We start from the raw sequence: 24,536 nt of genomic DNA on the forward strand, positions 1-24,536 counted from the left end.
CTAATATGCGGCTACTAATATTTGGCTGGTCAAGTCAGGAAAATTGAGCATTACCTACTTAACTGGGCAGTTGTTTATAGGATGCATCTAGTAGTCTACGGAGCAGAACAATTCCCGCCTGAGGAGCTGCTCTAACCCATTGTGGAGTTATAGAATAAAGACACATTCGATCCTTTGGGAAAAGGGTTAGGAAAATACATGGAAAAAATGTACTGTCCGCGCATAGTAATATCATGGCTGTTTTCAATCACTTGGTCCCTACAAAACAAAAGGGACCACTGCACAATATAAACTCCTAGCCCTGCCAAGCAGCAAAGGCAGAAAGAAAGAAGCGAAGCTCGCAGTAGCCGGTCGGGGCTTTGCATTTTCATACCCCTAAAATGCCTGAGCTCAGTTTTGCCTCCCTCCCGTCAAAGCCAAACCAGCTTCGTGCAGGCGCCGCAGTGGGAACCTGCCCCCAGAGCTGTGAGAGCTGCCAAACAACTGAGCAGAGCCGGGCTGGGCCAGGCCAAGTGCTCCTGCAGAGGCTGGGTCAGAGCCTCCAAGGGAAGATGAAGCAAACCCCGGCCTCGCAGCTTGAGACCACCCCTTCTCCCTCACCCCCCACAGAGGGAAAGCCCAGACCGTCCAGGCTTTGCAGGATGAGAGCATCAGGCAGCGCCTGGTGGACGCACAGTTCAGCTGCCCACACCCCTTGTGTTTTCAACTAACCTCTTGCCTGTTGTTCAGAAGAGGAGAATGGCCCTGAGCAAGCAGGCTCTGCACCCTTCTCTGTGGAAGGAGGAGTTTTTTCCCCGCAACAGAAGCATTTCACATCCAAGCTGGGGTGGGGAGATGTTTTGCTTCTTTTCAGCTGTAGGTTTTTTTTTTTTCCTCCTCCTGGTCTGGAGCTGATTTTTAATAGGTCGTGCTCAGAGCCGTGGGAGTCTGTAGAGATGGTCATCTCTGCTGGCTTGACTTCTGCCGTTATCTCATTTCTCACAGAGCCTGGGTGGTAGGACCTTCAGGGGAAGAGAAATGAAGAAAAATGACGTTGCTGCAAATAAGACAAGGAAAAGCCTCCACTGCTGCAGCAGCGTTCCCCAAATCTTTCTAGCTTACAGAGGCACACAGCAGCCTGTTGAAAATGGTCATTGCTCAGAGCTGAAAGTTACCTGCCTCAGGAAAACTGCTTCAGAAGCACTTCTGGTTTTGGTGCATCACTACAAGCTCCAGCACACAGCCAGAGCAGTGCAAAATGCTGGCCACAACAAAGGGGCAGGCAGCTTGAATGTTCCAAATCTGCTCATAGGGGTGCAAAACCGAGGGTGAGATTTTCAGGCACTAAACCTGCACAGCCAGCTCCCGGAGCGAGGGGCAGCCATCCCTGGGACACGATGTTCTCCAGCACGATGCTGGAGCTCAAAGGAGCTACTCAGTTCCCTCCTGCAACTCCCCTTGGCCCCTTGCTGAGCCGAAAGCCTGCCTTTATTAAAGCTGAGCTCAGGCTCAGTTACCCACACACCGAGGCCCTTGCCACAGCACCTTGGCACGCGTAGGGCTGGTAAGTCAGAGCACCGAGCTGCATTTGGGTTTCCCATTAAATCACTTTGCAAGAGGCTACTGCTGAAAGCCCGCAGCCTCGCTGCCCAGCCAGGCTCTTGCATCCACCCCAAATCCACACTCCTCCCACCCTTTCTCCTCAACAGGGGTCCTGTTCAGCCTCTGCTACTGTCTTCCACAGAGGCATTTCTAAGGGATCCCCTGCTCCTCACCTTCAGCAGCTGCGGTCCAGGCTCGTGCCCAGGCTGCCAGCAACCCAGGACATACGCAGGGTGAGTGCACTACGGGGTGAACAGGAAACCCCAAAAGCCTGGGGCCAAACAGGCCTGCCCAGGGGAACCCAGACACCACGTGCATACCCAGAGGCAGGCAGAGCCACGGCTCGGTCTAGGAAACCAAACCCTACAGTGCCGGGGCAGGCGCATGTCCCTGTGCAAGCAGCCGGGGAACCCACAGCAGCTTTGTACGGCCTTTGAAGCTAATGAATCGATGCTGGGAGGGTTGGGAAACCCAGACGAAGTGTCAACTGCTCTGAGGGAAGCAAAAATAATGAAGCAAGGCTCCCCCAGAAGACAGATTGCTTCAGAGCCCAGGAGCAAAGCGGAGTGGCTACAGCTAGCTCAGGAAATTGGAAACAACTTTTGGTTAAAACTTCCTTTTGCTCTAACACTCGGCCTTTTATCAAAGCTCATTCAGACTCTGACAGCAGCATGCAAAGAGGCTCTGCTCCATCGTAATGCAAAAGACAGGCCCAGCAGCCAGGAGGTTAGCAGCTAATGGAGCCGAGTCAGGTTTGATTTCCCTGCAAATTGCTCGCAGAGGAAAGTCAGGAGATGAGGAACGCTGCTAATGTCCTTCTGTGACACTGTGCCTCCTGCTGCTCAGGGTGAAGCCCTTGCTTGTGCCCTCTGCCTTCACCCCGCAGCTTGTTCCAGTGCTCCAGCAGGAGGGAGAGCAAAGCAAAAGCAAAAAAAGGGGGGGGGATGACACACACATGAACTCCTGAGCCACGAGCAGACAGTGCCAGAGAGCAGCACAGCTCCTCACATCAGGGGTTTTCCTTCCCACTGATGTCGCTTTCCTAGTGCCTGATGTAAATCCTCATGCCAGGGGGGTAACCTGCCTTAAATGTGGCTCTCGCAGCAGATCCTCAGCTATCTGAGGAGTCTCTTCCAGCTCATGGTATTTTTTTTATTTATTTTATTTTTTAAAGCTACCACTGGGGGGTTGTCTCCTTTTAGCAGCATGGCAAGGGGAGCGTGGAAAGCTGTTTTTCCACCCCAAAGGAGCTCTGGCACAGCTGGTTCATGTGTCAGAGGGACAGTGTGCATGAAGGCTGTGCTCTTCCTTCAGGACACTGCGTCCTCATCATGCTGGGGCACATCCAAAGCAGAGCACCAAGAAAAAAACATGTTTTAAGAGAAAGGGCCCAATTCGTCTCCCCTGGGACTTGTAACAGTCAATGGAAAAAACAAAAAACTTTTAGGCTTCCCTGGGCTTTGTCCCATATGTCCCAACCCAGCTTGACGTCAGTGTAGTTGCTCCTGCTTTGTGCTGGATCCGAAAAATGGAATTCATTGCGACAGGTCCTGATGAGACAAGGGGAGAGCTGGGTCCTCCAGCCCCAAAAACTCAGCGTACAGAGGGAGGAGCTGAGCTCCCCCCCATTTTACCACAGGCATCTGAAACTGCCTCACGATGCTTTTTAATGTTCTCCCTCTTTCTCCTCAATAAATCAGCCCTATCTTCTTTGTATGCATAAAAGTAAAAATAAGTGGAAGCTGTGCTTGAGCACTGCTACCTCCTTCAAATCTGAGAGGCCTGGAGCAGATTACAAGCAGCAGGGAATAAACCATAAATGCTTAATAGATCAATATTAAGAAGTAGTAAACACACCCTTGCCATTCCCCCTTAAGGATATGAGCCTGTAAAGGCGGTTCACATTCTTCAGGCTCAAAATATTTACGCGTTTGGGGTTTTTACCAATGTTACCAACGCAGAGAATAAGAATTTTAAAAGGGTCAAGATGGAAGAGCCCCCCTCAGGGATGCTGCTGCCCACCACCCACCTTGCAGAAGCCCATCCTGCCCGCAGCAGGCAGCATCCTGCACAGGTAGCAGGCAGCACTGCAGATGTCACGAGGGATCTGGGCAAAGCCACCGTCATCTGCAGAGGTTTGGTGTGCTCGGGGGCCAGCAGGAGCTGCCTCCTGCCATGCCCCAGCAGTGGGGAAAGGTGCGGGGGCCACACACACAACTGTCCCTGCATATTTAGAGTGCGGGAGTTAGCGCGGAGGCTGAAATATCACGCCCATCAGTAGGGCCCTGTGAAGAGAAAATAGCAGAGGATCTGGTGGCAGCTTCCTTTCAAGACGTACAGGAATAGCAGCACACATCTCTGCCGGATCAGATGGACTGAATTCCTCTACCCAAATCCTTCAGCTTTGAATTCTGCTGCAAACCATTTTTCCCCCCCTCCTTGGCTTGTTTGTTGTTTCAGGACCGCTAAATTACCGAGAATGGTTTACATTATATAACCACCCTGCCCTTATTGCATTTTGGGGAGGAGACTCTGACAAGCAGCCAGATCTAATTTGTACTTTAAATTGGCTTCTGGGCCAGACAGTCATGCCTTCCAGATGGAAAATCCAGTTGCACTCACCAGCAAACATCCCAGTGCGTTTGGCTCCCGAAGCAGCTTTGTTTGTATCGCCCCAAAGCCTGCTCTGTGGCATGCTTTACTTTTACACAGCTGAAGAGAGGCTGCTGGTCACCGCAGTTCCTGGTGAGGCAGCATCGCTTTCCACCACCTGTACCAGTTCAGCTGTCAGCCCTGCCTTGCTGTCCTGTTGTTTTTCCTAGAACCCTACTCAACAGCTGCAGGAGCTTTACAACTGCCAGATTCAGGATTTGTCTCCCTGGGAAAGTCCTTTCAGGTTGCCTTGTCCAAGGGAGACTCTGCTACACTTGCTCAACCTGTTTAATGCTACCCTGAATCAAAAATAATTTTAAGAAAGCAAACGCCACGTTTCTTTTCATGCCTGACACAATTTGGAAGGCGCAAGATCCTCTCTTCTCCTGCCAGGGCAGAATCAAGGGTACGTTCAGCCCTGGTTTAGGTTACAGCCAGGGTCTGGCCAGCAGCACGTTACACACGGGACTCTCTGACATTGCTCACATCCACAGGGACTTAAAATGCTCTTGCTGATGGTGACAAACCTGTGCTGTCATTTGCTTTGTAGGGGGCAAGCAAGGCGAGGTGGGCACTGCCTTGAAACACCCCCAAACACGGCTGGGAGCAGTCTGTGAGGGGCCCTGTTCAACACGTACAGCCTGGGGAACAGCAGCCCAGGGTGAGCCACAAAACTGCATCTCACAGGCAGGTGCACCACCTGGGGCTGGCTATTTGCTTGTATTCACCTACAGGAGAAGTAGCATTGTGAGAGACCATTACCTGCTCCAAAGGCAGGTGTGAACCTGCATCTGGGGTGGCCTCAGAGGGTCCGTGGCTTCCTCACAGTCCCTGGGACATTTTTTACCCTTTCAGCCTTGCTCTCACAAGCCGCGTACTGTCCTAAGGTTGTACATGTATAATCTGATGGATAAAACAACAACTTGAGTCTCTTAAAACTCTTTCTCGCAGGGGCAAAATTCTGCCACACTCGTTTTTTTGTTGGCATTAGACAAGGCCATTCATTCTTTGTGTCTTCATCCCTCTCCTTCTCTGCAAAATGAGACAAATGATCCTACTCTGTACATTGATCTAAAATAAACTGCTAAAAAAGGACAGATAAGCGAAAGCACTTCGAGACACAGTTATCAAAGCCTTACCTTGTGTGCAAGTACTGAATCTGACGCTGCCCACAACTGCATTGTCCTCCTGCTCTGGAAAGACTCTTGTCACCGGGGCACTAACTCTGCTGATGAGCCTCACACCTCCAGAAGACACGTGGCACGTATCATCCAGCGATGAGTGGTGCCGTGGGAGAGCTAGGAAGCCGTTTGGGGCAGTTCTGAGCTAAGTTCCTGTGTTTTCAGGGACTCTTTCTGCCTACCTCTTTCTTAGAACAGGTTAAGAGCAAGCTTTCTTGGGATCATCATCCGTGGACAGCCAGAGCTTGCAAGGAAGGTCAGAAGACGGCCAGCTGTGCTGTGCTCAATGAGCAAAATCTGTCCTCAAAGTCTTAAAGAGAAGTGCCCAGCCCTAAAAGCCAATGCTGCAGCTGAAAGCATTTGGGTGGCTTCTGCCCCGATGGCCAATGAGCACTGCATTGCACAAGAGCAGGACCACAGTGGCTGGCAGGGATGGAGGGGCTCAGACAGGCATGTTCCTTGTGCAGGAGAGCCGAGGTGTTGAGCAACACCCAGCAGAGACAGGCAGATGTACAGCCAGGTCTCTGCTACGTAGTCTGACAGTACCCACACATCTCCTGGGTCTCCTCCATCGCCTCTTGTAGGGACGCACATTTAGCACAGTAGTATAAACCACCATCGAATCTGAGTGGTTGCACTTTATAGCCACTTCAGCTCAGGCCCAAACAATTGCAGAGTCCACCGTAGCAAAGACCAGGCCCGTATATTATTTTAAAGCAGTAGTTTGTTTTGGTTTCGCTCCCTTGCCTGCACCTCTCTGAAATTGCCCTCTGTTTGTTTGGGATATCTGCAGGCATGCAATGTTTTCCCAGCCAACTTTGCAAAGGATGTTGCCGTCCTAACAGGCTCTGCCTTTGACTCCTGTGCTGCTGTGGCCAAGTCCTTGGACTCCTCTGCAGAGTAAATCAAATGACTTCTGCAAAAGCAGATGTGAAAAAATAACATATGCAAAATGACTGGCACGTAAAACTATGAGCAGTAACTGCAGGTGTGCAGGAGAGCTCCAGGGCTGATGCTTATTGCTCCAGCAGACAAAAGTGTCTCAAGGACCCGGGGCCTACGCTGCATAACCCAAGTGAAACTCCTGCAATTTTTCCCATTTTGTGGAAGCTGCCGCTTCAGAAAGTAGGGAAGCTGCAGCCCAGTGACCCCCCAAACCAGTCCCAAGCACTCCCAGCCCCTGCCCCCATTTGATGCTCCCCTGAAGCAGGATTGAGAGGCCCAGCAGCAGGGACTAGCTAGAAGTGGTTTCTTAAAAGATGGAAAACAAGTTTCCTGGGGGAAAAGAAGAATCAGGCTTCTTTCACTTTGAAGGCTTGTTTGTTTGGCGCCTTTAGAAAAGAGAAAGAAAACAGTGGTGTTTTTGATAAAAAAAAAATAAATAAAAAAAAATCCCCCAAATGAAGAAACAAATCGTGAAAAAATGAAATAAGACAGTTATGCCTTCTGACAAAAAATGTTGGCCAGCCACAGTGCCGTGCTAAGTCAGATGTGGCACAGCACAGCTCAGCAGCAAACAAGGGCGCTCACAGACCACCACCACTGGCAGCAGCTGCTGAAAAATCCTGCCCTGGCTTGGAGCTCATGCCCCCTCCTCCCACCCTGCTGTTCATATTAATTGCCTGCTACTTGTACAATCTCAGCAGCACACATATTTACCTACCTGTTAACGCTGCACTATCATCTGCCACACACCAGCGTCACCGAGTTTCTTTTTGCACTGCCTCTACACAGACAGCACCAGGTTTGCAGAAGCATCCTGACCTCTAGGAGAGACCCGAGGAGAGCCAGCAGGAAGGCACGCAGCCGTCATGGTGCCACCATTCCTGCTGTGGAGCTCTACAGCTGCCTGTGCAGTGCTGCAGGAAGCCCACTTTGCACAACTCTGCACACTCGGCCACACACCAGCCTTGCCCATGCACACTGCCACCCGCCTACCACTTCAGGCAGACTCCCTGCCAGCACTCCTTGCGTGCATGCCGCCGCTTGCTGCAGCTCACCACTGCACACAAGCTGCTCGCCAGCATTTACCACCACTGCAGGGGTGCCCGCAGCCCAGCACTACGTGAGGGCAGCCCGTTTCTGTCTGTGGACAGCTTGGCAATAGCACAGTGCACGGCACAATCACCATAGCAGCATCAACAACATTAGCACTTGGGTTGTGGCTTGCGATAGAATCAAAAGTTAATAACAGCAGCAGGAGATAATGTTCAGGACAAAGGATCCTAATTGCTGTTGGGATCCTAATGTTGGTCACTCACCACGTACCCAGGATATGTGATCTCTGCATGGCACATTCTGTTATCCATATTCTCATGATGTTTGTCCTTCTTGGCATCACTGGATTTTCAAATAAAGTCCTTCCCTAAGGCAACTGAAGATGCCTTAAATTAGAATGTGACTGAAGTAGCTCTTGGTGGTGTTGCTGTAATAACTGTGTTCCTGTATGGAGCCAGGAGCTGAACTCTATGATCCTTGCAGGTCCCTTCCAACTCGAGAGATGATGTGATTCTGTGATCTTTATGCTACCCTACTACACCGAGGAGCTTCCATCATGGATTAATTCCTCCTTCCCTCTGCAAATTTATTTATTAAGTGCTGAACTGGCTGATTTCTTGGGCCTGCCCTTCCAAGAGACACGTGATGGTTTTTGCAGGGAGCTGCACTGGGAAGAGCAAACAGTATGCAACTAAACATTGTTCCTGGTGAAAAGCAAGAGCTACAGCCAAGCAGCCCAACAAGGTGCCTCATGCTCCCAGCCTCTGTAGGACAAAACCGTGATGAATAATCCAAAAGAGTAATCTTCAATACCACATTTCAGCCCTAAACCAGCTAATCTGGTTAATATTGGTACGTACAGCATGCGTGATCCTACAGAAAGCAGAGGGAAGGATACCTTTCTTGGCATAACTGCCATCTGTGTTCACATCACAACTGCAATACAATAATGTTATCTTCAGTTACCTTTGCACGTATCTATCAAATGTCCCACAGTCAAAACATCTTGCCTCACAAAATACCTCACCGGCTGCAAGTGTCAAAGCAACTTTTCTCCTCCTCTCCTTAGACAAAACACATCCTCACCTCAGTGAATTAACACCGCGCGGGGTTTCTGACATGGTTACAGAAACCCAAGAGTTTCAGTGCCAAACCCACGCAGCCCCACACTTGTCACCAAAGCATTCAGTGCTCCAACACTGAAAACCCAAACATTGCCCCTCCTTGCTTTCAAAGCAGCAGCTAAGCCAAAAGCCTGAGCAGGACCCAGGAACCCGAGGTGGTGTCCACAGGGCTTGAGTCCCAGTCACAAAGGTAAAAACTCACATTTCTGTGGGTTTTCTTCTTCTTCCTCACGTAAAGGAGGCAGGCTCTGTGGGCTCACTGCCAGCTGCCCCCTCACCTCAGCAGAGGGGGGAAGAGAGAGCAAGTGGGAAAATTGGGGGTGGGGGGAAAAGATATGATAAAAACTGGGAGATCCCACACCAGTTACTAGCAAAACAGACTCATTTTGGGGAAAATTCAATGCAGAGACAGTTAAGATGGATGTAGATGGAGAGAAACAGACAAAATTAAACCATCACCTTGCCCTGTGTGGAAGGGGTACCAGCGACACCCGCTCCTCTCCAGCAGCCGTGGGGGCTCTGCCATGGCAGCCCGAGCCCCTCCCGCCCTTTCTCCTCCTCAGGGCCGTTCCTCACACCTTCACCCCTCACTACTCCCCTCCATTTGGCATTTTTGCCCCTTTCTTCAATCCGTTTCCACAGAGGTACCGCCAGACCCTGAGGAGAGGGAGGCGTGAGGGCAGTGCCCGAACATTCCGGAGCCTTCTGAAACTTTTCCCGCCTTTTCCTCACAGAGCCGGAGGTGTGGGGGGGGAGGGGCGCTCCCCACCTTCTCCCCAAAATATCCCAGTCTCTATGCTCAAGGAGCCATCACCAGCTTCCCCATGGGGTTCTCCTCAGGCTGGCGGTCCTTCACCTCCACCCTGGCTCCGTGACAGGCGGCATTTTGTCCTCCCCTTCAAGCCCAGCACAGAGGTGGTGCTGAGAGGGAAGCGACCCCGTACGCTCACCACCACACCACTCGCACCACCTCTGCCCAAGTTTCCAGAAACAACAGTAATTAAGTTGTAAATGCAATGCTTGCTCTCCCCTCCCCATGTGTTTTCACTTCAGCCATACAGCAAAAATATTTCCTGGCAGCTGTCTTCAATTGAGGGCAGGGAGGGAGGTAAGCTGGTGGAGAGGAGAGACCCGTGGAAGGGACATGCTCTTTGAGCCCCTTTGGGAGGAAAAAAAAAAAAAACACAAAGATGCCTTCGATCAATTTTTCATGACCACAATGCTATGAACAGCCATGGTGAAAGCAGGCAGGGAGCCTGAGCCCTGTTATCTCAGGTCTGGCTGACGAAGTCTGTGCATCCAGCGTGCCCTGCACGCGGCTGCTCCAGCCCCAGGCTACAGCCTGCCTTGCCACTTCCACACGCTGCTTTCCAGGCTCTGAAAACCCCCTCCCCATCGACAGCCGCCTGCATTACATGTAGGTCTGTGCAGCCTGCAGCATCGCTGGCAGAGGTGGCTTGGAGGCGATGCTGTCTTGGCTTTATTCACGTTTCCTTGCAAGGAGCTCACGTCTCTCCCAGGGATCTCGCTTCACTTCTGGATGCTGAGAAAAACGTCCTCATCTTCACTTGCGTGTTTCCTTGCCTGAAAACAAAGAATCCCCCCCAGGATTAGCAGAGCAGATACCAGTGCAAAAGCCAAAACAGGAACAGTAACACGCTAGCAAACTCACCGCTGGCCTCAGCACAAGGCTCCTGCCTGGGAAAGCACAGAGGCACCACGTCCCCATGGCTGCGTATTCATGTGCAAACCGCAGAAACCAGGAGCAGGAGACAACACTTGCAAATGAAAAATCACAGCAAGGTGGAGATCAGGATCCACACCTGCTGCACGTTGGGGAGCACACAGAGCTAGGTTCAGAAAAACTCCTGGCCAGAAGATGAACAACTCCTCCTTGCTGGCAAGTGCTCATGCCATCACATTCCTGTGCACAACTGGCCTGCACCATGTGAGCAATGTAAAAAATGTGTGGTGAAATATCACCTGTAAGCAGCTCTTGCTCTTACAAGGTCATTTCACCTCACCCCTGCTCTCCACATGCACACAGAGAGCTTATTACCCTCTCTTTCCATCTGCAGGACATGAGGTTTTCTCTTCAATATTATAACCCTTCCAGCAGATCCACTTGTACGTTTTTTCATATCCTTGCTGGGACATATAAAAAAATCCTCTCAGTGCAAAGCTATTTTCCATGGCACATCCTCCAGTTTGCCCTGCTCCTTCCCACAAGTTCCAGCCTTCCTCCCCAACCAACCTGGAACCAAAAACTAGTGTTTACTTACACTTGAAATGTGTTCCTGCTGCGTTGTGGCCCCTTTGTTAACTTACAAAGGCCTTGCGAAAAGTGCCTGCCATTTCCAGAGGGAAAGCCAAGCAATTAATGACTATCAGAGCCCAGCTAATCGTTCTGCATGCATTACCTTTGCACAGAAGCCAGCGAAGCAATAAAATCACCAGGGCCAGCATGAACTGCTGTATCGCCCAAATGGAATCACCTGCTGCTATGGTATTTCCATAAAACCCCATCCCCTCTTCCTCCAGGCCACTCCACCCCCACATTTTTTTTCCTGCACTGTGGACTCAAAGGGCAAAAGCATTTGCAGGATTTTCATCGTGCCACAGAAAACACCAGAATATCTCATTGGGCACCTGCTGACATTCTTCGCCTCAATAACCTGCAGAAACCCCAAAGATTTACACCCTAAAAACACTAGAGTATGCATCATGCGTAAAGAACAGGGAGATGTATCCACATCCAACACTCAGAGCTGTCTTACATGAGACTACGCAGAAAATCCTGACTTTGCAACACACCCCCTCTACTCTCCAGGTTACTCTAGGTGCCCAGCCCCACAATGGGAGAAGCTGAGCCCCATCCTTCCACACAAGTGCAGCTCCTAATTGTGCACAACCCCACATGATTGGGAAGGTCGAGCTTGCGGCCGCGCTTCCAGGTGGTCCCAATTAATCCCATGGAGCTCGAGCACAGCACGTAATCGGGAGCTCGCCCGCGCAGTCAGCAACTGGGAGCCCCAGACACGCTGTATTTATCTGTAAATCAAAGTGAAGCTAAGCAGCTCCCCGGCCCTGACAGCATTGGTGTGTCTCCCAGAACGTATTACGAATGATTTTTATGACATGCTATGTGTCTTTCCTCCTTGGACAGAGTGTTTACTCAAGAGTTTCTTCCGAAAAAATGCCAGGGACTGTCCATTGGGACCAGAATAAATTCGAGAGGATATGCCGTCCTGTTTTATTTTTTTATCCATCAATAGCCATTGTGCTGTTTAAAGAACTGAGAAAAGTTGTGTTAGTGGAAAAGCTTTTCAACGCTTTGATTCCCTCTTCTCCCCTCCTCCTTTCTCTGCGAAATGCCACTTGCAATTCCCCATCATTTTTTTTCTCTGGGTGGTTATGCTAAAAACTTCTGCCCAAAGGCTTCTGGATAAGTTCTGCCCTCAGATATGGATGTTCAACTGCTGGTGAAATTAGTGGCTTCTTTGCGTGCAAGTTGCAGGAAGGAATTTGGCTCAGCCAGCAGCATTTTCCGAGCGGCCACAGAGTGCATGCACACCAATTGTTCGGCCCCATGCTTCAGACACCATGGCCCAGGGGCAGCCAAATTCCCAGACCCCCACAAGTCGCATACCAAAACCTTCATGATGATGAGCTGTGAGGAAGCATTCCTCAGCACTGGAGGAGGGTGCAGCACGCCCGCCTGGTGTGCCAGCACAGAGCCTGGCTGCTGGGCTCTCCTCTCCAGGACTTCACCTCCTTCTTGGCTATGACACTGCTCAGCTGCCTGAAGGAATCCTCAGGTAGGATCATCACAGAAGAAAGTTGGCACTGTGTGTTAAAAATGTGCATCATCCACACATCAAGGGTTTCCCTGGGGTGCTGGTGCATTGCTGAGTGGTGCAGCTCGTGTAGGACCCTGCTTGTTCTTCACTGACTGAAGAACAAAGAAAACCTAGAAGAAAACCTGCTTTTAGAAATCCTGGTTCTTTCATGTAGGCACACGCTCTCCTTGAAGGAATCTGCCAGTATGAGGAAATCAGGCCAGAGGAAGCAGCGCTGTGCACGGCTGGTCCCCGCGTTATTTCGGTTAGCAGCAGGGTGGTAACAAATTCCAAGATGGGTGGAGAGCAGAAGAACAAAACAGCCCAACATCGATCTCTTTTGTTCATTCAGCTAACAGATGAATCGCCAAACGTCCACGCGCCGCTCTTCAAAAAAAAAAAAAAAAAAAAACGCTTAACATGCCCACCACATTTGCAGCCCAAACGCCTTTCTAGTATTCATGTCCATCTCCGTTCTAACACCCTCTCCTCCATGCTGAGGCACACAGGGAGAAAACAACACCCCTGACCCAAGACCCAATCCACGTCCTTTCCAGAACAGGTTATTCCCTCTCCCAGATTTGGGGAGCCAACCCAAACATGTACCAAACGGGGCTGTTCATAGAAACCTCCCGGGTCAGCTGTTGAACTGAAGGCATTTCAAGTCTACAGAAGCCACCTTTTTGTCAACAGGACTGCCTAACAGCTCTCTGGAGCAGCACCTTCTTCCAGAAGCACGCAACCATCTCCTGAGAGAGTTACATAAAGGCTGTCAGCTTCTTCAGGCATTCGGTTGACTTTTTTTGGCCCTTATCCTGTTCGTGTTCTCCAACAACCCCCCCGACATCTGTGAGGCTGGTCACTGAGTAAACACTCCCTGCCATCAACAAAAGCCCTGGGAGGCAACTTTGTAGGAACGCACATGGCTTATGGATCTATTGGCACAGTGCAGAAGAGATTTCTAACCTTTCTTAGCCTCCACACCTCCATAAACCTGAGGGTTTTTTGGACTGAACCTGCTCTCCTGCAGCCAAGTTGTCCCAGTGGAGCTGAACCAAAAAAAGCCCAATAAACTGCTCAACTAAGAGAACAAAAATAATTACCCCCAAAGGAAGAACCTCTCCAGAGTCTTGGCTACATAACACAATGATAAAACGAGGTAAAACTGGTCTCAGTCTCTTTTGACTCCAGAGACCTGGATGGATGTTGTTGCCATCACTTTGAACTGAAGGACACAGGCCTCATTTATTCTTCCTTCTTCATTCCCTGCCATAAAAGCCAGGAAATGGAGTAATATGGCATTTCCAGTGCCATTTCGTTCACTTTGTGCCTGAATTATTTTTATTTCCCAAGGCAAATGAAGGAGTGTGAGACAAGCGGCTGTCCTTAATTCCAAATTTCCTGCCATTGACCAGCTTAAACCATAGATCTAATGTTGTTAGGACAATATTTTCTTCTATACATGTCTTGCTGGTGATGTTAACTACTCACTGTTTATTTCCTACAGCAGCTGGGAACACGGAAACATGTACTGAAAGGGCTGAGTCACCTCCCCGTTGTCTAATGTTAGCATCACAGCCTGGACGCAGCTTGGTTAGGATGTTCTTGCCTCCAAAACCAGGAGCCCCTGTAAGGTTGGAGCACAGACCTCAAAAAAAAAAAAAAGAAAAAAGAAAAGAAAAGAAAAAAAAAAAAGGAGCAACAAGTAGCGAGAAGCAGCGCCAAATGGGGAAACGCCAGGCAAACGGTGAGCGGGGCCGGGCGGGCGATCAGCCCTTAATCCCACTAAATGAAAAGCAGATAGCCCTGATGGGAGGGGAACTCCTGCTACTCTCATCTCGTCATCTGAGCAGCGAGGATTTCAGCTCTTTGTGGACAAGCAGGGCTTGCAAGGAACGGGGGGAGCCTTTATCTTCTCCCCAGTTTGCGCCGCCAGCTGGAGGCGAGCCCCCAGCAGCAGCCCCCGGCACCAGCCTGGGGACCCCCCATGGATTCAGTTTGGGTTAAGAACATCCGTGTTCCCTGGGAGCCAGGGATTTGTTGTGGAAATGCTGCCAGAAGGGCCTAGCTTTGGCTCCTCTTCCCAAACACTTGCGGAAAGGCTGCAAAGTGTCCACTGGGACCCTGAGCTGAGGGGAAGATAAAGGCAAGCAGAGAGAGATGCCCATCAGGGCTGCAGCTCCTGCCAGAGATGTGGCACAACATCAACCCCTGGCACTCCAGGGCAGGTGGAGTGTCCTCTTCTTCCCTCCACAATCTTCCTTCCCGAAATGTTCCTCCAGAAAAGGGATGGATCCAAGGAGCCCATAGGCACCAGGGAGATTGGCACCTCGGAGGGCATTTCGCCGCCCTCTCCACCTTTGCACCTCCCCATCAGCAGGGAAGGTGCCATTTGGGACTGCCAGTCACCAGCTGGGAGATAAGCAGGGGTGCAAGAAAAAATAATTACCCTTCTATTTTTTTAGGGAAATACAGCAAAACAAGGACAGGGGATATGAAACTGCCGGCAGGAAACCAAGTCTTAGCAAAGTGAGGTGTAATGAACAGAAAACACCAGTCCATAGGACTCTCCGCAGGGGATGGTCACAACCCTAATGGAGCCATCAGAAAAAATATTGTTTTCCTTGCAGTAACACCTCAAGCCCAATTTACTACAAAGAGGGGAGAGCTGTAAAGGAGTGGGAAGTCTCTTCATCCAGTGCTGCTTCCCAGGGACCGCATGAGGCCAGTTCAATTTGCACCTTTTATCACCCCTGCCTGTGTCTCACTGCTTCGCAGGAGCCCTCTCCCCAAGGCAATAAAACCAAAATTACCGCAGAAAGCAGGCTGTGGAAATAGCTCACCTGGAATCCAAGGGAGCTTTGCTGGAGTGAGAGCTGCCAAAAGACACCACTGGACCCCTCTGGCACCAGCAGATCCTGGTCTCAGTAACATCTTTCACACCACACCAGGCGCCTGTTCCCTGCACCAAAGCACTATGAGCTGAGCTCCACATTTCTGTGGGTGCCAAATTACATTCTGCTCCTTCCCCTAGGCCCCCCACCCCACTCTCCCCTCTTTCAGGAAGCCCTATAACTTTTTCCATCATTTTTTTTTCTCCATTTCTAGGAAATGAGGGTCTAAACAGCTGCTGCCTGCTTCTCTCCTGCTGCAGCACTGCAGAGGATGAGTTGACCTGCAGAGCACCCCCTCCCTGACCCAGCGCTCCCCTCTCTCAGCTTTGTTTTCAGGCAAAATTAGGCTGAGTTTCAAGCAAACCTGGGCTGAGCTTCAAGCGAGCCTGAGCCAACTCCTAATTTATGCCGTCAGTGTATTGTTCGGGGTCAAAGCCATAAGACACATGGAGGCTTCGCTTCATTTTCCCTCCAGCCTGAGAGCACAGCAGAGACACCCGGGCTGTGTTTCACTGCTGGCAGTCGCCCGGACCATGGCACAGAGCAGGACTCAGCTGGGAGCCGAAGGAGGCAGGACTCCAGGGCCGGGCTGAGTAAAGGGTTAATGCACAGGGCCCCAAGTCCAGCCCGGGCAGTTATTTCAGGGTCGTGCTCCCAAGCGATAAATTCTCAAAAAAACAAATCTCGCTACAGTGGAAGATGCAGTTTCTCGTAATTACACAGAGATGCATCTTGGCAAGTAACCCTCCGCCTGCAAGGGGGCTGTGCGTGAGGGTAGGGCTCAACTAGGAAAATGGTTCTTCATTTGGACACCCACAGACTTCAACTGTACTTTGTGGATGCTGGGGGGTTATCACAGACATCTGTCACTGCACAAACTGCTGATGGCTTTTAGCTTTGCCCCTTTCTCTCTACACCCAGCCACACCTGAAATATTGCATCTCTCCGCCACTCTTTTCAGGACATGCAACAGGCACACAAGAGCCAGAAAAGCCACAGAGCCATTTGCACAGCAAGGTAGGCACCACAGGCCAGGGGCATGCAGCCGGAGCTTCCCACAACTCCCCAAATGCTGGCCAAGACCCCTCGCACCATCACCCTGCTGCCAGAAAGGTGGTGAGCAGAGCACAAAATGGAGCAGGAAAAGGGATCTTGCCTCCTAACAGACCTGCCAGGCAAAGTTCTTCCAGGAGAACAGGAAGGCAGGTTTTCTCCTTTGGAAACCCGTACACCAGTCCTGTAAAAGTCATGGGAGAAAGGTTTTGGCAGATTAGGGTTTTGCCTGCACTGCAAAACCAAAAAAAAAAAAAAAAAAAAAAAAAACAAACCAAAAAAAACACACACACTCTGAATTTGCAAAGGGAGCTGTAAATCAAACCAGCATTGGGGTGCTGAGGTGGGAAGACCCCACGTGCCTGCTTGCTTTGCCAGCGGAATGGATGGAAAAGCTGACCAGAGCATCTGCTTCATGCAAAACTCCCGTGTACAAAATCCAAACGAGCCGCCTCTTCACAGCATCAGCACAAAGAAGGCAAACCATGGTCTGCCGTGGAGCATCTGCATCTCCTCCTGCAGCAAATACCGACCTCAAAGAGGCCACCAAGATGATCGCACGGAGGCCAGCAAGGCCACAAGCTGGAGCACAGCTCCTCACCTCTGCAAGTTTTGCTCTCCCCGATGGGAAAGTTTAGTCTTTAGGAAGGCTGCATTTATCTTGTGGCTGAAGGAATTGCTCTGAGCTGGAGACCAGTAAGTTAAACAATCTCCCCAGCTTGTCTTTGTGCTGCAAACATGTTACACAGCGCTTCAATAGTTTGGGCAACAGTGGGGCTGTGTGTCATGTATTATTTCTGGCCATCTGGAACAAGCATTAACCACAAATAAGCAAATTTGCTTGTTCTTTACTGCAAAGAAAGAAGAGCTTTGCCAGAGTGGTGCTCATTTCCACTGATGACAGATGTTTCGGGCATGCTTGGGTACCGACGTGCATGCAAACCAGAAATCGCCCTCCTCCGCCATGAGGACCCGCCAAGTTTTACAGGCTGAGATTCAGAAGAATTACAAGGGGAGGGGGGTGGAAATCTGCTTTTTAAATTGACTTTAGTTTACTTTTTTCCTGGCTTTTTGGCCCGGACTCCCTGCGGAGTGAAGCTCACCCAGCGGCTCCATCTCCTCATTCTGCCAACTCCTGCAGCCCCGGGCAGCTTGCAGGCGACGCGCAGCGAGTCGCCCAGGGCAGCCGTATGCTCAAGGCTGGAGGGGCACAGAGCAGCACGTCTGAATTGGTGCCTGGAAAAGTCCCCAGACTGGGGATTAGATGCTTCCTAAAGAGCCAGCCCATACCCGCCCGCACACTTTCTCCCCTGCCTCTCGTACACTCGCGCGCGGGCGGCCGCTCGCTTACTTTCAACCTCCCACACGAGCCAGAGGGACAAAATGAGCTCAATAAATAACCGCTGTTAGCTCCTGCACTTCCAAGGAGGCACACGGGGATTTGAGTCCATGCAACTTCCATTAACCTCATTTAGAGTCAAAAACACAACACCCTGGCCACTGCTCCGCGAACGGCCAGGCTTTGCTGCAAGCCACCGGTGCTGGCAAGACCTCGCTGTTTCTTTGCCCAGATCCAGGATTTTTATTTATTTGTTTATTGAGATGGGCAGCTGCTGTCCTAAAAGCTCCAATTTCCCTGTTAGTGCTTCCAGTTACCAGCATTATTCAGAGGGGAGTCCAGGACCTCCATCCCTGGGTGCCTGGGACTTCGGTTGCAGGCTGTCAGAGCACCCTGCGCGCATTCCCATTTCCAGGCAGTCCCATTTCTCACAGAAATTGCCCTGAAAATACATGTGCTGACACTCCCTACAACCCAGGCAGGAGCAGGGAGATGTGTCCTGCCCCAGTTTGCAATCGGGATAACGCTGCTGCATCCTAGCACTACGGGCACATGTCGCTCATTTGGTAAAGCACCAGAGAGAAAAACACAAGGGCTCACTTGCTGCACCAATTCCTGCAGCCTGGACGATGCAGAAGGAGCAAGAAAAAAAATATATTATTTTTTCCAGCCCTGCTAAGCAGCCAATGCAATTAGCAAGGGAAACCAACTGCAATCTTCCTTGCCTTCGCCCTGTGTTCAGCTGAGCAGCTCTCCGAATCGCAGTGCAACAGCACATTGCTGCTTGATCACACCCTGATCTGCCCAGACCTTTGGCCGTGTGTTTTTAGAGGCTGCTCAGAAGTACCAGGAGACGAGGCAATTGTCTTCCTGGTTAGGAAATCCTTTTCGAGAAACCCAATTTATAATCGGAGCTCGCTGCAAAAGAAAGCATCCTTCCACAGGAAAGGCCCTTCAAAGTGTTCGGGGACAGCTCTGGAGGCAGGTGAATTGTTCTGGGTTTTTCCTGTGTACTTGCTTTCTCTTTTTGTCTACTGGGACAAAGACAAAAATAAGATGTTTCTGATGACAAAACAAAAACATTTTTGAAATTAAGAACAGAAGAGAAAGGAACACATGCATTTCAATCTCATGCAACTGAGAACCCCACTTTAGATAAAGGCACTTTCATACATGCTTGCTTTCTAGGGGGGAGTCTATTTTGAATGCTTCCATCAAAATGTTTTTAAACAAATGCCTTTTGTTTAAAGAAATTCAGCTGCATCTTGAGCAGCTCAGCACACGTAAAGCCAAGCGTTCATCCTGTTGGCAGAGACATTTTGCCAGCAGAACATTTGCAAGGTTTTCTCACAAAGACCAGAGCTGGGCTCTTTTCTTCACCCTCGGCATCACCAGCACAGGTGATGGATCTGTGAACCAAATCCACGGGGAAAGTACTGTGAAAAATAGCTGGAAAATAACACAAAAGACTGGGTTTGCTCAGTGAGCAACTTGCCTACTGCTACGTTGAAGCAAAGCCTTCTTTCAGGTCACGCCTGGAGACAAGTGAGCAAGCCCCAAAAGCTGTATTTACACACAGAGGCACTTCCACACACCTGATCCTAACAAAAAAGCCCATCCACGCAGCACAGAGCCACTTGCACAGGAAAATGTGTGCCTCCACACACAGCTGCGGAGCAGTGGAGTTTATGAAACCTCGTTTACTGCATCCTCAACCATCTGGCTTGGGCTCGCCGGTGCCTGATACGAGCTGTGCTCACGCACAGCCTTTCCCTCCAGCAGAACACGGAAAGATCTCCTTTCTAACCTTTTGGCAAGGCCATCTATCTCCACAGCCCCCCCCAGAAATTAAAGCCTTGGGACTTCTTCTCCCTCCCTGTCCTTCGCTCAGGATGAAGCTGGCCAGCAGGGAGGACACATGAATCGCAGGTGAGCTTTGCCCCAAGCATTGCACCAGCGTCCCCGTGCACCTCTCACCCTCAGCCTCCCCCTAGCATGGTGCGGGATCTGCCACCCTAAAAATAGGCGCCCGGCCGACAGCTGATCCCCACACAAAAGACCCTCCGTATCCCAGGAATTTCACATGGCTGGCAGGCCGGAGAGCAGCGCTGCTTTGTGCTCCTGGCCCCAGTCCTGCCGTCAGCCTGTCTGTCTGTCCGTCCCCAGCATCCCGAGCTCGCTGCAAGCCCGAGCAGCCCCCGCGGATGCCTCCCCCAGCCCTTCCCCACACCCTGCTGCAGAGAAAGCCAGCATTGATTTGCACTGACAGATGCAAACCTGGGATGTTCTTATACGTAGAGGCTGGGCTCATTTTCCTTCAGCCTAAACCTTTTGCTTCTGCCCCATTTTCTCCAAGTTCCTGCAACCTTTATGGTGGCACTTTGCAGCATCCACACAAGCTGCTTTGGACACGCACACGATGGGAGCTGAAGCCTGCCCAGCCCCAGCAGCGAGCCACAAAAAGCCCAGAGGCTGCTGCTCGGTAAGTTACCAGCAAAGCGCTGCCACGAGCGATGCTGTGAAAGTTACGGCACTTTTGAAAATAGCAATGGCAAAATTTTTTTTTTTTTGCCATTGCAACAGGCTGTGCTGAACACACCCCTCTTAGCCTGGAGGTTTTGCTCCCGCTTGGAGAGGGGATGGGAAAAGGGGTGCAAAGGGGGCACCTGGGGTCAGCAGCATTGCCCCAGTGCAATGTATGGGACGCCGCAACTGCTGAACTCATCCCAGTGTGAGATGGGCACGATGAGCAGGGCAGCACAGAGCAGGTGTGACTGTACATTGCCAGGGAAGGAGCTAGGACAAGCAGGGCACCTTTATAGGATGGCCACAGTCTCACGTGGGCATTTTAGGCAGGAGCTGGCAGCTCCAGGCTCTGCCCAGGCTCAGCAGACATCAGGGCCATGCAAGTGCCACCTGCTTTGGCCAGTCAGCACCACAAAGCCAGCCTGGTGCGGATGGACAGAGGGCCATGGGAGCCTGCTGAATGCCTGGGCTCATCCTTATGTTACCCACACACCCTCCAGCCCTGCTCAGCTGCATTTCCCTGCTCGTGCCAGCCAGTGGCACCAGGAAGGTGCGGGGCTGCTGACACCAAAGCCCTTTGTTGTCTATTTATACCCTGCCCTCTGCAAGCAGCTTGCCAGCGCCTGTCCCTCAGTGTCTTGTCTCTCCTTGCTTTGCAAACTGGCTCCTGGCAGCCCCCGGTCAAAATTTGGGAGCTGCTCCCTTCCACCTTAATCCTTTTTGAACAAAGCATCATTAGGCACCTGGATTGCACTGTCTGGTTAAAAAGCAGGGGTTGAGCTCCTTCTCAAAGGCACAAAGATGTGCCGTGACCCCAGATCCCAACCACTGCCTACATTTTGTCCCTGGCATGCTGAAGATCACACCTCCTGCTGCACAGGTGGGTACTGGAGGCAGGGCCCCAAACAATGCTCATTACAACAGCTCTAAGAGCCCCCAGCTCCACGAGCCTTGTCAAGGACCATCCCTATCACTGTCCTTTTTTCACAGAAGGACAAACAGGCACAGAGAGCTTCGATGACTGCCCACACACGCCCAATGCTGCTCCATGATACCAAAACCCTTGAGCTCACCAGGGACTGACCCATGGGAGGACACAGCCACAGTGCAGGTAACACCCACCTCCCTTCACGCCCCTCTTAGTCCGTGTCTAACATTTACCCCATTCACATCCTCGGGGCCTTCCAAAACCTGTGTTCTCCAACCACAAGACTGAGATTTTGATGAGACCAGAGCAAGCGCCCAAGGAAGGGCACAACACCCTGGCAGGGATGCTCTGGGCACCCTGCTGGGGACAAACCCTCTGCTGACCCCACAGCCTCTTCCTTCCCCCCTCCAGGGACCAGGGCAGCAGACAGGCACCCAGAGGGACTGACGGACAGGGTTTATTTATGAGCAGCCCAGGAAGCCTCCAGCTGTCTCTGGAGCCACTCGCAAAGCCGTGAGGCCAGAAAGCGTCAGCTGGGGGAGCTGGTCATGTTGCAGAGCCTCTGGTGGGACAGGGCAGGAGGAAGAGGAGGAGGAGGAGGGCCACGGCAGGTGATGGGGCTGCTGCAGCACAGAGCGGGTGTCCCTCCTGATGCATTCTGTGGAGGGCTTGCGCTTGGCAAGGTGAAGGGTGGGGGCGAACAAGCAAGGTCCTGGATGGCAGAGCCCCACGCGCAGAGCCCACCTGGGAGCCAGGGGAGGCTCTCAGGGCTCTGCTCAGCACCAGAAAGCAAGAGCACGAAGCAATACGGCCCCAAACCCTCCACCCTGCAACACAGCTGAGTTTTCCACCATGTGCAAGAGCTTACACAGCCAAGGCCACATCCACCCCAAGGGATGCCAGGAGGAGCCCGGCGACAGCAAACGCCGACCGCTGTGACCGATTTCCAAAGCATTTCCCGTTTGCTTTCCCGAAACCCCTTTGCTTTGTGCTGGAAGGCTTTGGGGGCAGCCTCAGAGGGTTGTTTTTTTTTTGTGCCCAGGGGCTGAAGCTGCAGTTCAAACAGCTTTCAGATGAACGTAGCATTGGTGAAGCTTTGAGCACCACATTGTTTCCCAAAATACCGCTGCCCAGGCCCCAAAGGACTCACGGTATGAAGGATGCAAGCGCAGTTGTTCTGCTTTGAGCAAGCAGATTGCTCAGTGGCACCAAGATCTAAAGAATTCACCGTAAAATGCAATCCTTGTGCTATTTGTGCTATTCTCTTTTTAACTTCTTCCCTGGAATTTGGGGGTTTGCTCTCCCTGGGAGGCTGGTTTGGGCAGAAGCTTGGAAAGTTTCAGCTCTTCTCAGCAGCCGAGTTTGCCGTAAATGCTGGGCTCACCCATCCCCCTGTAGGATGCCCCATCCCTGGGCTCCATCTCCCTCCTCTGGGCTACTTTGGGGGCAAAGCCTAAGTTCTGTCCTCCCAGCAGACCTGGGCCCAATGGCTCTCCTGCCAACGTGCTTTTCCCCAGCTAGAAGAGAAGTGACAGCTCTGAATGGTCACCTGAACGGCCACGTGGCAGCTTGGTGACAGGATCGGTGCCTCCAGCCCTCAGCTCCCCCCTACACCTTTAGGAAGCACTCGTGTGCCTTGGGGAAGAAGCTCTGGTGTGCACAAAACCGTTGCTCTGTAAAGTTTCCCAACACTTTACGTGCACAAGAAGAGAAAATCCCTAAAGAAGGCCATTAAAAAATTAACCACAAGCATTAACGATGTCTCCTGTGAGGCAGGGGAGCCCTGAAGGCACACACAACTTCTCCAGAAGCATCGCTGGAGACAGGCTTGCCATGAGCCACTGCTGCAGCTCCCCAGGCCTCCCCTTTTTCCCCCTTCCTCCTGCATCCCAGCTCCTGGTCCTCACGAACAGGCTGGAAACGCAGCCCCAGCTCCGAAAAGCTGCTGCCATCTCCTGGAAAGAGAATCCTTCCCTGGAGAGAGGCAAGAGCGCGCCGGGGCTGCGAGCCAGAGGGGAGCTGCGGCCACCAGCACCTGCTGCTCCGGGCTGGCCTAATCCTTCCCCGTGAAGTCACAGGCATCACCCAGCCAAGTGAGGGTGACTTCAAAAAATAGGATTAGGGGCCTGTGCTGGAGGGAGCAGTCAGGGCCACCCTTGGGACCACGCTGAATCTCAGCACAGGCTGCCCATGGGCACGCTTTTCCCCTTTAACCTAACCAGCACAGTTGATGGTGCAGCACCAGGACTGCTTTGTTCCCCTCCTGATTGCAAAGCCAGCACCTTCACTGCAAGGAAGGGGTGCAGGACGGCTCCCCCAAGCCAAGCACTGAGACACCAGGATCCTCTCACCACCAGGATGCTGAAAAGGTGATTAAAAAAAAAATAACGCTGCAACCCCCCAGCTTCCCTTTCGTCTGCAGCGCCCTGTGGCTACCACACAGCTGGCCAAAACACAACCTGCTGCTTCTGCAGGCCTGCACAGAGGTTTCCTGCAGCCCCAGGAGCCTCTCTCTGGCACTAATGCACATTTTCATAAGCACACATGTCAAACAATGCTGAGGTTTCTTTCCCCTGTCCCCCCAAAAAATAAAAAAAATTCCATCTCAGACATCCTTCCTTGGTGCCGTGAGGCTGAGGGGTTCAAATTGCCTTCCCCAAAGGATGGTGCCCATGGAGGCACAGCTGATGGGCTGTGTTGGGGCTGTAAGCCGGCCCGTGTGAGCGTCACTGCAGTATTTATATCCCTTTATTATGCTTTAAACCCTTGTGGGGAAACAGGTGCAGAGCTGCCTGCAAAGCAGCAGCTAGCAACTCACACCAGCAATGCTCCACATGGCTGCAGAGAAGCGACATGTGCTGACGTGGGTTTGGGGCGCATCTTACCTCCTGTCTCAGCTTCCAGCTGCAGGCAGTGGCCTGGGGGCACCCACAGGCCCTCCCTAGGGAGGAGGGGAAGTGTCCTGCAGAGAAAATCCAGACACAGAGCAGGCCCTTTACATCCCACCTGTGGTGCTCTGAGAACTCCCCATCTTCCTCCATGGTCACTTTGCGCCTCCCCTTGGGGACTCCCTAAAGAAATCTTTAACATCCTGGAGCCACAGCACCCCCAGCCAACCCAAAGACCAAAAAGCCCCACAGCACGGTGGCCAGGGGTGGTGCTTTATCACCTCCAGCTGGTTTATCACCTCCACCCCTCGCTCCTCCTTCAAGCAGGTGCTGAGGTTTACCAGGATCAGCGGGGAAACAGCCCCGTGCCCTGCTCTTGGAGATGCTGCAGTGGCACTGAGCGGCACCTTGCCAACGCACACCACCTCAGGACGTGCCTGGTTTTCCTGGAAAGGAGGGGGAAAGCCCTGGGTTAAATGATAAAACATTCACTCACACCCCACCGCTAGAAGGCTGCGTCCCCTGCAGCCGAA

The 24,536-nt window shown here is 51.7% G+C and overlaps 1 long non-coding RNA gene across 4 annotated transcripts; it reads right to left on the reverse strand.

Annotated features, from left to right (window-relative positions):
* Positions 1-716: 716 nt before the first annotated feature.
* Positions 717-24,272, reverse strand: LOC140002867 (uncharacterized). 4 transcript variants are annotated; one of them, XR_011810434.1, is made up of 7 exons: positions 24,001-24,272; positions 16,438-16,506; positions 15,219-15,337; positions 13,867-14,023; positions 10,209-12,762; positions 8,996-10,120; positions 717-1,001 (listed from the first exon to the last, which is right to left on the reverse strand). It is a non-coding gene; the product is annotated as an uncharacterized lncRNA (long non-coding RNA). The 4 variants fall into 4 exon arrangements; XR_011810433.1 differs by having other exon boundaries at positions 13,867-14,002; positions 24,001-24,271; XR_011810436.1 differs by lacking the exon at positions 15,219-15,337 and having other exon boundaries at positions 13,867-14,002.
* Between the last annotated feature and the right edge of the window lie 264 nt (positions 24,273-24,536).

This window comes from Anas platyrhynchos, chromosome 6 (genome assembly GCF_047663525.1).
Source record: "Anas platyrhynchos isolate ZD024472 breed Pekin duck chromosome 6, IASCAAS_PekinDuck_T2T, whole genome shotgun sequence".
Taxonomy (NCBI): domain Eukaryota; kingdom Metazoa; phylum Chordata; class Aves; order Anseriformes; family Anatidae; genus Anas; species Anas platyrhynchos.